Below are 13,922 nucleotides of genomic sequence, written 5' to 3'. Positions count from 1 at the left end.
CATATTAATATTCCATTGGTGGAAGCACTGCAGGAGATGCCGCAGTATGTTAGATTCCTGAAGGACATTATCTCAAGGAAGAGGAGGCTGGGAGAGTTTGAGACGGTGAATCTCAATGAAGAATGCAGCGCAATCTTGCAGAGGAAGCTGCCGGCGAAGGTCAAAGGTCCGGGCAGCTTCACACTTTCCTGCATTATTGGAGGCCAGCATTTCGGAAGGTCACTCTGCGACCTGGGGGCGAGCATAAATCTTATGCCTCTATCTATTTTCCAGCAGCTGGCAATTGGAGAGTTGAAGCCGACATCAATGAAGCTGCAGATGGCGGACAGGTCGGTCACTTATCCTCGTGGAATTGTGGAGAACGTGCTTGTGAAGGTGGGGGATTTTATTCTCCCTGCCGATTTTGTGGTTCTAGACATTGAAGATGACAACAAAATCCCGCTAATTTTGGGGCGTCCGTTCCTTGCAACGGGAAGAGCTTTAATTGATGTGGAGAAAGGAGAGCTCACACTACGAGTTCATGCTGAGAGCCAAACTTTCTATGTCTATGAACCATACCGCATCCACAAGGACGAAGTGCCCAAGAAAGCAAAGGATCCGGGAACGGTAAGTGTTGATGTATTTAATACATTTGATACAGATCCTTTTTCTTGGCAGGACCCAGGTGATCGAAAGTTGGAAGAAGGCATTTTGGCTGGCAAGAGTGGAGCAGGGAGCAGTTGTTCGCAACACTGCTTGTATCAGCCTCCTTGAAGAGTTTGATGTTCTGTCGAGCTAACGATGTTAAAAATAGCGCTTATTGGGAGGCAACCCAATTTTCGGTTAGTTCGTTTCTTTTCGTTTGTTAGTTTTTTTTTATGTGCCCCACAAATCCTTTTCAAACTTATTCTCCTTGGCGGTGAATAAGTTTGAGGGGATGTGTCTTTGTGGGTGCATTGTTTCTCTTTAGTTGTTTTTGTTGCTGTCGTCGTTGAATTGTTTAGTCTTGCTTTGGTGGTTTCTCTGTGATGTTACCTTGATGAAGATGCGAGTAGTGTAGAGATTGGTTAGATAACTGGCTCATGATGATTTTTGCTTTAAACTTGTGAAATTGCATGCGTTTGTGTTGATATTGTTGAGATTGAGCATGAGTGATGAATGATAAGCGTGGTCTCTATGTGTTTGCAATCAATGAAATAAGTTGTGAGGATTTGAGCCTTGACTGGCACCGTGTTTACAGTCTTATTTCTTATTCTTGAGTGATTGTTCGAGCATGCATGTGTCTCACTAGAACTTGTCTTGGTTTCTCCCTCGAGGTCACAAAGTGTGCTTAATAACTTTGAGATGATAGAAAACCATCTTTGCTAGCCTATATATCCATATTTGTCCTATTACTATATATGATCCTAGTTCGCCCCCTTTCAGCTTTATTTTCCATTTTATTTGATTTAGTCGTGGGTGGGAACTTGGAGATTGTTGATGTGGGGTAGTTGGCGTTGTGGAGATGTGTGATTATGAATTATGAATTTTGTTCTTGATTGGAAAAAATCTTAGTACCCTACAAGTCGTTGAAAAAAAAAGAAAAAAAAAAGAAAAAAAGAAAAGAAAATAAAAGTGAAAATTGAAAAAAATGGGTACATAGGCTGCTTTAGAAAGTCATAATATCATGAGAAATAATTGTTGTGTTGTTATGGTTTCTCGTATTGAAAAATCTGGTTTTATGAGGTGGAAGATGGTATGGATTAAGAATGTTATAAGGTTGGTGCTCGAGCTACATTGAGGAGTATCGTTTAGTCACTCAGCCAAATATATCTCACCTTACCAAAGAGCCTACATTACAACCTTTAATGAAGACCTTTTTGATCTTGGTTATAAGAGCACACATTAAGTGGTGGAGAGGTGAGACGATTGACAAGCTTATGGTTGAGTACTTGTTTTGCTTGAACTGAGTGTAAACACGTCCATATCTTTGATTGATACACTTGAGAGTTGAGAGTTCTTATTTTCTTTATCTTTTTGGTGAGGATTGGAAGTCATTGAGACCACAATTTGAAGTTTGTCATGAGTGTGATATCTTGATGATTGGAGATACAAATGCATGTTGGTAATTTTGTTGACAAATCTGAAGCCACAATGTTATCCACTTTTCTCTACGCTCTTGTTGATTCATTCTTGGTTCATCTTTGTTTTGTCCGAGGACGGACAATAGTTCAAGTTTGGGGGGTTGATAAACATGCATTTTTACCTCTTGGTATGTCATTTTTGATGCTTAGTTGTGAGGATTTTGTGTGTTTGATGGTCTATTTGAGCTTATATTCGTTTATTGTCAAGAACTTGTTACTTGCTTGTTGTTTGAACGAATTTTCAGATATAATGAAGCAGAATTTGGAAGAATTGGCTGAAATACAAGTTGTAGTCCGTCTCGATAGGAGTTCGTGAGCGCAACCGGATCATAAATCGGAGCTCGGACGAAGGAGAACGAGCCAAAACAAAATTGCTGCGCAAAGTGTCAGAGATCGCGCGGTCGGCTCGTGCGGCCGCATGCCACGGCCGCGCGACGGAGCAGAATTTGCTGGAAGACCGCGCGGTCCAGGCGCGCGGCCGCGCGAGAGGCCGCGAGAGTCGCCGAGTTTTCGCCCAAAAGTCCGTTTTTCAGCCTTTTACACGATTTTTGGGTATTTTTGAGTCCTACTTGACCTAGGGCATATAAATACTCCCCAAGAACCTATTTCTAAAGACAATTATCACCTTTTATCATATTTTACATCTTTTGGAGAGCTTTGAGAAGACGGAGAACACCATTAGAGCAAGAACTGAAGACTCTCGAATTCTACTACGGTTTCATTGTTGAATGTTTATTTGTGTATTTGAGATATTAATTTTTAGTCATATGTCTATGTGTGGCTAGAATCTCTTTTTCCCAGGGTTTAGGGAGTAGACATGGTTTGAATTTCTGACTGTTTGATTCAATTAATTGAGAATGTTATTTCTTTTTATGTTCTTGTTATAATTGTTTACTTTATTGATTGGCCACCAATTTAGCATAATCATAAGTTTTAATTTGATATCGGGAGATGATAATTATTACCTGAACTAAGAACATAAAACACATATATTTAATTCTAAAGGGAATTGATATTTGTGAGGGCGTTAATCCTATGAGCTTTTAGGAGTTGCATGTTAGAAGTGCGATCCGGGGACGGTAGCCTTGCATGTAATCAACGGTTTTACATGCCACGGGAGTGGGTATAGACTAGTTTTGAGATTGCCTTAGGAATCATCTGATTAATTGAATTGAACATGTTAGTTAGGAGAATCTGTTGAAACCTTTACCTTGGGAAATCTTCTCTTATCTGTTTATCTGTTTCACAGCTTGATTTATTTTGTTTCCAGTATTTATTTATTTTTTAGTTTTAAAAATAAAACTCTTATTTTCGTTTGTCCAGATAGAGTAGAATAATTTAGGATATGAATTGGTTAATTCAGTCTCTGTGGAATACGACCTTGCTTGCTACTGTACACAATTACACCCGTACACTTGCGGCGTGTTAATAAAATAGCGAACAAGTTTTTGGCGCCGTTGCCGGGGACTGATTTTTATCAGTACTATCTGTTAATTGTTTGATACTAATCTGGATTTTTTTTCTATTTATTTAAATTCTGTTCTTTATTTTTTTTCCCGTGGTCCTGATTTTTGGTTCTGAAGTTTGCTAGATAGTTCTATGGCTACCGTAGAAGAAGTTCGTGCTCTGAAGGAGCAACTGCAGCGATTTATTGAGGCGCAGGAAAACCGTGAGGTTCAGAAGCAGCCTCCGATCAATGAGGCGTTTTATCAACTTTTATCATATTTTGCTTTTCCTGAGAGCTGTGAGAGACGGAGAACGGAGCAAGAGCAAGATTGAAGATTCTCAACTTTACTACGGTTTTATTGTTAAATGTTCATCTGTTTTTTTGAGATATTGATTTTTAGTCATATGTATATGTGTGGCTAAGATCCCTTTTTCTCAGGGTTTAGGGAGTAGAAATGATTTGAATTTCTGACTGTTTGATTCAGTTAATTGAGGTTGTTATTCCTTTTTATGTTCTTGTTATAATTGTTTGCTTTATTGATTGGCCACCAATTTAGCATAGTCATTGGTTTTAATTTAATATCGGGAGATGATAATTATTACCTGAACTAAGAACATAGAACACATATATTTAATTATAAAGGGAATTGATATTTGTGAGAGCGTTAATCCTATGAGCTTTTAGGAGTTGCATGTTGGAAGTGCGATTTGGGGACGGTAGCCTTGCATGTAATCAACGGTTTGTATGCCACGAGAGTGGGTATGAACTAGCTTAGAGATTGCCTTAGGGATCGTCTTATTAATTGAATTGAACATGTTAGTTAGGAGAATCTGTTGAAACCTTTGCCTTGGAAAATCTTCTCTTATTTGTTTCTCTGTTTCACAGCTTGATTTGTTTTCTTTCCTGCTGTTTATTTATTTTGTTGTTTACAATAGAAACTCTTAATTTCGTTTGTCCAGATATAGTAAAATAATTTAGGATAGAAATTGATAATAATTAGTCTATGTGGAATACGACCTTGCTTGCTACTGTACACAATTGCACTCATACACTTGCGGCCTGTTAATAAAATAGCGAACAAGTTTTTGGCGCCGTTGTCGGGGACTGATTTTTATCAGTACTATCTGTTAATTATTTGATACTATTCTGGATTTTTTTTATTTCTGTTTATTTTAAATTCTATTTTTTGTCTTTCCTGCGGTTCTGATTCTTGTGTTTTGAGCTTTCCAGGTAGTGAATGAACACACGTTCTCAGAATCTTCATCTTGAAGATTTTGATCCAGAAATTGAAGCCACGCTCCACCTTAACAGCAGCCAGAAAACTAAAGCCACACTGAACACTATGGCCACCGCAGAAGAAGTCTGTGCTCTCAAGGTGCAACTGTAGCGTTTGATTAAAGCGCAGGAAAACCGCGAGGCTCAGAAGCAGCCTCCCATCAATGAGGCGTTCACTCTGCAGTATCAGTATCATGAGCCTCCAAGAGTCAACGCGAATAATTTTGAGCTTAAGACTGGTTTAATCAGCATGGTGCAGCAAAACCAGTATGGAGGTAAAGCTGTGGAGGACCCAAATGCGCATCTGGCGCAATTCCTGGAGTTGTGCAGCACTGTCAAGATAAACGGAGTCCCTAATGACATTATACGACTCCGCCTTTTCCCATTCTCACTCCGGAATAAGGCGAAGCTGTGGTATCAAACTCTACAGCTGGGAGCCAATCCAGTATGGGGGGACCTGGCAGATCTTTTCCTACGGAAGTTCCATCCTCCTGGTCTTACATTGAAGTTGAAGATGGATATTCTTCAATTTCAGCAATTTGATGGAGAGACTTTGGCTGAAACATGGGAAAGATACCAGGAGAAGTTGCGGAAGTGCCCGTCCCATGGTCTTGATGAGGGGACTCTGGTGGTCATATTTTACAATGCATGTGGAGAACGTACAAGGATGTTCATGGATACAGCAGCTGGAGGTTCCCTACTCAAGAAAGGGAGCTCGGAGGCAATGGAGATCATTGAAAGCATGGCGGCTACCAGTTACCAATGGCCGTCCGAGAGGGTACAGTTGAAGAAAGTTGCTGCAACGTCCAGCTTAGATCCCATGGCATTGATCTCGACTCAGCTGGTAGAGCTGAACTCAAAAATTTCAGCGATGTCTAGAGGGAATCATGAGCTGGCTGTGGAGATCCCAAATATGCCAACTACATCAATGGCAGGGACTATGGGAACTTTTAGCACGGGCAACAGGGCGGATACAATAGTGGATAGCAGTTTCATCATGGAGGGCGTCCACACCCAAATTTGGCTTATGGGAATCCCAACAATGCAATTCAACCTCCACCAGGCTTCTCGGTAACCAATGGAATGATAAATGAAGAGAAGAAGCTGAATATAGAGGAGTTGCTGATGAAGTTCATGTCCAAATCCGACGAGAGGATGGAAAAGCTAGAGTTCAATGCCGCTACTGTGGGGACTCAAATGTAGATGTTCGAGACCCAATTGGGTCAAATAGCCACCGCCCTCAACAAACTCCAACAGTCGGCTAATCTCGTGAACAATGCCAAGGTGAACCCAAAGGAGCAGTGCGTGGCCATCGGATTGAAGAGTGAAACCACCTCTGAAGGTAGCCATGGATCTCGTGAGATGGAGAGAGGAGAGCTATCATGGAGAGTCGATGAGGAAGGCCGACGACTTCCACCTCATCTGCGTCCTCCTGGGTGGATGCTGTTTCCCCAGCGTCATTTTAAGATGGTTGATCTGCCGAGCGGGACTGCGCAGGAAGGGGCCATGACGGCAAAGTATGAGAGTTCACGGCTGATTGAGGAAAAAGCTGAAGAGGTCACTGTTGAGGTTTCTGGCAGAAAGAATGTCGCAGCCCGATCCCCGACGCTAGTGATAGCGTGGACCGAGTATTGATACAACTATTTTAAAAGAATAAAAGACAAGAAGAACTAGATTGAACGTCATGCGGAAGATTACATCAAGCATGCTAAGGTAAGGCCTCATAAATTAACTCAAGGGTAAAAATGTCAACATCGTCGTAACTTAATAAATATTAGGAAATTCACGAACAAAAACAAAACGGGTATAGCTCATTTTTCATAAGGAAGCATAATATTCAGAGTATCGCAGCAAAAGGCGAACCGATTATATGTATGAAGACAGCTAACCGTGAGTAAATTGCTTGATTTCAAAAGAAAGCAAAGTATCTCAATTGTCAAGACTCTATTAACATAGAGGCAATACGAAAATATAAACACGTCGATTGAAACTTTCCCCCACCAGCACCAGACCAATCTCGCTCCTTGCATAGCCTGCACAGTTAGAAATACATGCAGGGCGTGAGTACATAATACTCAGTGGGCAAACGCCGAAAAACAAGAAAGGTGCTCTTAGAGTGTCGCAGCCCGACATCTAGCCAGTGATAGCGTAGATTGGGTATCGATACGACTAATAAAATGATAGGGTAGAACAAGGGAATCTGAAAGACTCGTCAAGCGGAAACTACTAATAATTCAAGTTAAAACAAATAAAATATCATCAAACTTAATAGAAACATTATCGGCTTCATTCATTCAATTGTATCAAGGTTTTAGTCAACAAAAACAAAGGGAGTATAGCTAAATATTTACAATGATTCATATTGTTCAGGGTAGCACAGCATAGCGTGATCAGACTATATGTATGAAGACATATAGCTGAGAGTAACAATCCTAATTAAGTTTCAAGAACATAGTCTTCAACTATTCGCACAACCGTATAGAAGTAAAATACGGTACTCAAAAGGGTCGTCTATGAACAACAGCCCTCCAGCGATTCCCCAATCTCTCTCCTTGCTCATCCTGCACATTTATAAATACATGCAGGGCTGAGTATAAATACTCAGTGGACATAAGCCGAAAATAAACAATCTCGCTCTTAGAGCTATACATTTAACTTGCCATTTATACATCACACAGGGGTTTTTCTTTAAAAGAACTTGTGTAAGCAATTGATAAATTATAAGCATCATAAAGTAATGAAAAATAGACTGCAGTCACAAATACTTAGCATGTAGTACCACTTCTACAACTCATCATCATCATCATGGTACTGAGAAGTAGGCCTCCTTCTCAAGCACCGTAACCGGCCGACCTGACAGTCGGCTCACAGTCATTTCTGACCGGCCAACCCGGTATACAGCTCACAGTTACCTCCGTGTACACAATCCCGCCTTTGGCAGGACCCGAAATCGTCTCATCTCATCAGTAGAGGGTAACGTACAGGCTCGTCGTCATCAAAATTCGGCAAGTTAATTAGTTCAAACATCAATTTATCTCAAAACATCTTAAAAACTTATAGACATCATCATAATCATCATTTTAAAAAAAAACCAGTAATAGGAGTATTAGAAAGTAATGCCCACCTGGAAATCTTAGCTTTGGTACTAGTACTTCGGAGAAATCCTACTTATGCCCTTGACTCGCGTCTTCAGATATCATCGTTGGCATAGACGATCATGTAATAAAATAAACGTCAATTAGACAAATCCTCACTAGGTTTACTATTCTTATCTAAGTAGTAGTCTTCCTTTGCTCCCTTGTAACTAATCACTCTTCGTAACAAAACTCTCTTATAATAAATTCTAAATATTCATCATTTTTATTTCCAATGCATCACCAAATTTTAAGTCTAATTAGTTCATTAAGGAACGACTCCTAAATACTCAAACCCATCTATCAATCACATACTAAAGTTGTGAGGTTATAACACATTCTTTAACAAATATCTGATAATTCGCATAATGCTTAATGACTTTACCATGTGGTTAAATCTCTCAAGAGAACCGAATTTGGTTAAGTACATTTATCTCGGAAAAGTATTACATCTATATACATATATAAACATATATATATATACTCCATTAGCCTTTTTATGAATTACTAAGGTGCATAGTTATCACCATTAACACATGCAATTTACTAGATCAAAGTAGGTGTAATTAGTGAAAGACCATACTTGACTTCATATACTCTGTCCCAACTTCAAGTAATAAACTGCTTTACCTCGGAACTCTCCTGGGTTTGGGACTCATATCATTTGAAACCTCTTAACGTCTAGTTTCATTTAAAAAAAAGTAGGTTGCAAAACTCTATGTGGTTTAGGAGATATGATCATTTTCCTACAGTCTACCATATTCGACAGTTTTGTGCAACTGAAAGTTTTGAGTTTAGAAAAATAGTAGATCTTGTCCAAAAAACTTAAACTTTTATGGGTAGCTAGCTAACATGTTCATCTAGTTCATATAAAAATATAGAAACCATAAACTCATGAAAAACTACTGGAAAAGTGATTCTAGTATCTGTTTCTTTCACACTTTCGGTAGACAGTTGCAGTTGGAGACTCATAATTTAAAAGGTTATCAGACGATGTTCAAATGACCTGAAATTTTACATGAACGTTCCTAACACTTATATATGTTTACCATAAAATTTTCCAGATTTTTGGGTATCAAAAACCCCGTCGAAAACAATCAAGTCAGTAGCTTAAAAGCTAGCCAATTAACTCATCAACTAGTCCATCCTAAACGTATAGCCAAGCATACTCTATTTTCTTGTCAACCCAATTCATCATAATCATTATCAAACATTTCTAATCATCATTTTAATCCATCAACAATCATAACTTCAATCTCATAGGCTCATTTCATACTCAAATCCTCACTATCTTCATGAATCTTATCTTCCAATCATCACACAACCTAACACCTTTATATACCATATCTTAAAATCAAATCATGCTTTTCATTCAATGACCAACAAATAACATCTTAATAGCATGCATATATTTTCCATCTTAAAGTTAGAAGACGACAAAAATTTTAGAAGACTTCCAACCCTAGTAATCTTCGAAAATTGCCAATCTTGGATTAAGAGTTGTTTTCATGCTTTGATCCTCCATTTTCATGCTCATAAAGCTTAGATATAAGTAAATTCATGTGTTTAGAAGCTTACTCTTATGATCTGTAACGAAAAGTATAATTCCACCTTCTTGATTCCTAGCTCGAACCTTCAACCCAGATTTTGTTCTATGGATATACAAGTGTTTTCAGCTAGATTTAATTGGTGGTTATGGAATACACGTAGCTTACGAAGCTTTTTACCAGCTCATCAATGGCGTTGGTAATGACAGTCGAGAGAGGAGAGAGAGAAGAGAGAGGAAAGAGAGGAAAGGGACGTCTGTTATGGGGGATGAAAGAGAAAGGTGTTATATATATAACCCCATTTACTTAGCCATCAAGTATTGGATAAATAACACATGCTTAATTATCCACTTGCATAAAATATCTTATCCGATAACTATGCTTATCCACTTGCTTTGACTTCTCTCTCTCTAAAGATAGTTCCGCACCAGAGCAGAGAAATGGTGATTTCTCTACCAATGCAGAGGAATGGTGATTTCTCTACCAAGTAGAGGAATGGTGATTTCTCTACCAATGATTTCTCTACCAATGCAGAGGAATGGTGATTTCTCTACCAATGCAGAGGAATGGTGATTTCTCTACCAAATGATTTCTCTACCAATGCAGAGGAATGGTGATTTCTCTACCAAATGATTTCTCTACCAATGCAGAGGAATGATGATTTCTCTACCAATGCAGAGGAATGGTGATTTCTCTACCAAATGATTTCTCTACCAATGCAGAGGAATGGTGATTTCTCTACCAATGCAGAGGAATGGTGATTTCTCTACCAATGATTTCTCTACCAATGGTTTCTCTACCAATGTAGAGGACCAATGCAGAGGAATGGTCTCACCTATGGCATTCCAGAGGAATGGCCTCACCTATGGCATTCCATAGGAATCGCCTCACCTATGGCAATTCCATAGGAATCGCCTCACCTATGGCAATTCCATAGGAATCGCCTCACCTATGGCATTCCAGAGCCCGCATCCCGAGCAGAGCTCGCAAGCCATAGCAAACTCCTAGGCCAAAACAGAACTCCAAGGCCAGAACTCGGCTAACATACTATCAAAAGAAAAGACATCTTTAACCTCATCCTCGTTCAACCATCATCTCTATACATCTTTATTTCCTCAAAGTATTTCATTCTTTAATCCCATCATCGAAAAATATAATAGCTCAACCATTAGAAATCTCATCTCATCAATAACTTATTTTTATATCTCAGTACTCTTAAAACAGAAGGTACTTATAATAAGGAAAAATGCGGGGTGTTACATAGAGCTATAGGTTTGAAACTTGCCACATCTCAGCAATACACATGAATAAATTTAGCGTAAATGAACCTGTGTAAGCAGTTTTAATAAACATGACATCATAAAGAAACGACTGCATTCAAAGATCTCAACATGTATGCACCACATCTACAACTCATCAATATCAAAGGTACTGAGAAGTAGGCCTCCCTCTCAAGTACCGTGACCGGCCGACCCGAAGACGGCTCGTAGTCACCTTTGTGCACAAAATTCCGCTTGTGGCAGGACCGAATTCGTCTCATCAGTAGAGGGTAACACACAAGCTCAACAAAAAAATTGGCATGTCAAACAGTTCTCAAACATCATTTATCTCAAAACATTTGATAAACTCATAACATCATCAAAACAATTTAGAAAGCTCGTATGATATATGTATACTCAAATTATTGCCCACCTGAAGTCCTTCGCTCAACTTTGAAAGGAAAATAGGTGACTTACTTCTTCGTCTCACTCGGGCCTTCATAAATCATCATCATCGTCATCGAAGGTTCATGTGATAAAACAAACCTCAGTTAGAAACTCATTTACTAAAACCAATCTCGTCTCAAACTAATACTTCTCACTCAACGTCTATACTCAAAAGTCTCAGTCCCTAGGTATACTTAACTTCTAAGGATTCACACGTCCTTCTGATCTATGCTTAATTGTGCTAAATTTTGGGGTTTATATGAGCTTTATTTTAAGAGAATCTTCTAGAAATTGGTGCGTTTTATTGCTTGTTTGATGCTTTGCAGGAGATTTAGGTTTTTAGATGGAAAAATACAATTTCGGAGATTTCGGGGCTAAAGATGGTGTTTTTAGCATAACTTTGTAGCCAGAGCAGAGCAGCATAACTCTGTCGCCAAAGCCCGCGCTCCAGACCAGACCAGAGAAGTCAGCCGAAGCCCCGCATAAGAGAAACCAATCTCTAGAGCAGCGAAATGGATAGTCAAAGCCAGAGGAATCAAAGACAGCGGAACCAAGCGCCAGAGGAATCGAAGCGCCAGAGGAATCATAAGAGAAACCAAGCGCCAGAGGAATCGAAGCGCCAGAGGAATCATAAGAGAAACCAAGCGCCAGAAGAATTGAAGCGCCAGAGGAATCATAAGCGCCAGAGAAATCACTTCGCCGCTGGAATCATAAGTGCCAGCGGAATCATAAGTGCAGCGAAATCAAAGTCCAGAGCACAGAAACCAACCACCAGAGAAATCACCATTTCTCTGGCGCGACCCGTTCCCCTGGTGATAGCCATTTCTCTGGCGAGGTCCGTTTCTCTGACGACAGCCGTTCCTCTGGCGAGAACCGTGATTTTCGCCAAAGAGGAGATTACTTGCTGAGTACGCCAGCTGGAAGTTGCCTTATCTTGCATGATTTTATTGCCTTTAGAGTTCTACTTTGCATGGCAACTTCCATAGTGATCAAGAAGGATTTGAAATCTATAAATAGGGCTTAGTTTCGTCTTTCAGGGAGATAATTCCTTGCCCTAATTTTCGTCTTTGCTGGAGATCATCTTTCCCTTGGCAGCCGCAAACTTAGACTTAGATTTATTAGTTTATTTTGATTACGTTCATCCTTTTGCTTTTAGTTTTGAGTGCAGACGATTTCTCTTTTCATTCCAGAGTGGTTATTTTATTTTCTTTGCAATTTAATTTATTCTCTTGTTCTATGTTTACTTTTATTTCTTTGCTTGTTCTTAATTTAAGCATGAGTAGCTAAACTTTTAATTCGGCGAGAATAATGAAACTCTAATTTAATGATCTGTGAGACCTAATTGGTCTAAAAATTGGTTCCTATTGATTTCGATTCATTCCTAGGGTTCAATGATAATTCTGATTTTATTTAAGCCTGATCAACTTAGATTTAATTGGATTATAGTCAATTAGCACCTCCAATCCGTAATTGTTGGAATAGGGGTGATTAGTGGCAAAACTACCATGTTCGTAGTAGGAATTGATTGGTATATTAATTATTACTAGCGTATCTAGGATAATTGATATAAATTGGGTTCCTTCACCTTAATGCTATTAGAATATTAAATCTAAGATTGGCGTATCCAGCTAGGTTATATTTTAATAAGGGAAATAGACAAGACTAGCGTATCTAGTTGTCTATCGATACAGTAAGTAGGAATTGGGGTATGTCAGTGCGTATCACGGTATCCTATAACTAATTGGTTAATAGGGATTAATTAATTATTGCGTCGAGGATCAGAGATTAAATTAGTGTGGATTTATTTGAGCCGAATTACCGTTCTATTGATTTATTTCAAGAGTTATTTTTAATTGATTTATTGCATTCTTAGTTTTAATTAATTCTTCTCAAAATTAAGGCGTGGTGGCATCACCGTTTCTTATAGATTTAGGGATTTGAATGATTTTTAACTGCTCTCTGTGGGATCGACCCTGCTTACCATTATACCTATTTATTTTGGTAATTCCGCAGGAATTATTTGGTGGTTGGCGACGTCCACCACATTCTCTCGACTTAACACTCAACTCGGATCAAACTCATAGCAATCTAGCACATAAACAAGCATAAACACACCAGACTCGAACTAAAAACGTCACCAGACTCGAACTAAAAATTCACACATAGACAAGTCACAAACAAGCTTCACTCTGCACTGACTCGAACTAAAAATGTCACCAGACTCGGTACAGAACTCCACTGGAGTCGGGACCTATGCTATTTGAAACCTCTTTGAGTTTAGTTTCATTAAAAAAAAAGTAGGATTAAAAAATCCAAGTAGTTTAGGAGATATGACTGTTTTACTACAGTCTACCATATTCGGCAGTTTTGAGCAATCGAAAGCTTTGATTTTTGAAAACTAGTAAACGTTGTCAAAAAGGCTTGAAATTTGGTGAGTACTTCGCTAAGACACTCATGTCTTAACAATAAAAATTTGGACTCCAAACAGTTAGGGAACGATACTGGAAAAGGTGACTCTATTGGCTACTCATCGAACATTTCGGCAGGACGTAGCAGTTTTGGTTTTACATTTTATAAAAATAGTAAAAAACATCCAAATGACTTGAAATTTTACCATTATTCTCAAGACTCTCACATATACTTACCATAAAATTGGAATTGTGTTTGGGTAACAATAACCCCTCGAAAACAGTAGGTCAGTGCGTAAACAA

This window comes from Salvia miltiorrhiza, chromosome 4 (assembly GCF_028751815.1).
Source record: "Salvia miltiorrhiza cultivar Shanhuang (shh) chromosome 4, IMPLAD_Smil_shh, whole genome shotgun sequence".
Classification (NCBI taxonomy): Eukaryota; Viridiplantae; Streptophyta; class Magnoliopsida; order Lamiales; family Lamiaceae; genus Salvia; species Salvia miltiorrhiza.
Note: the sequence above shows the minus strand (reverse complement) of the source record.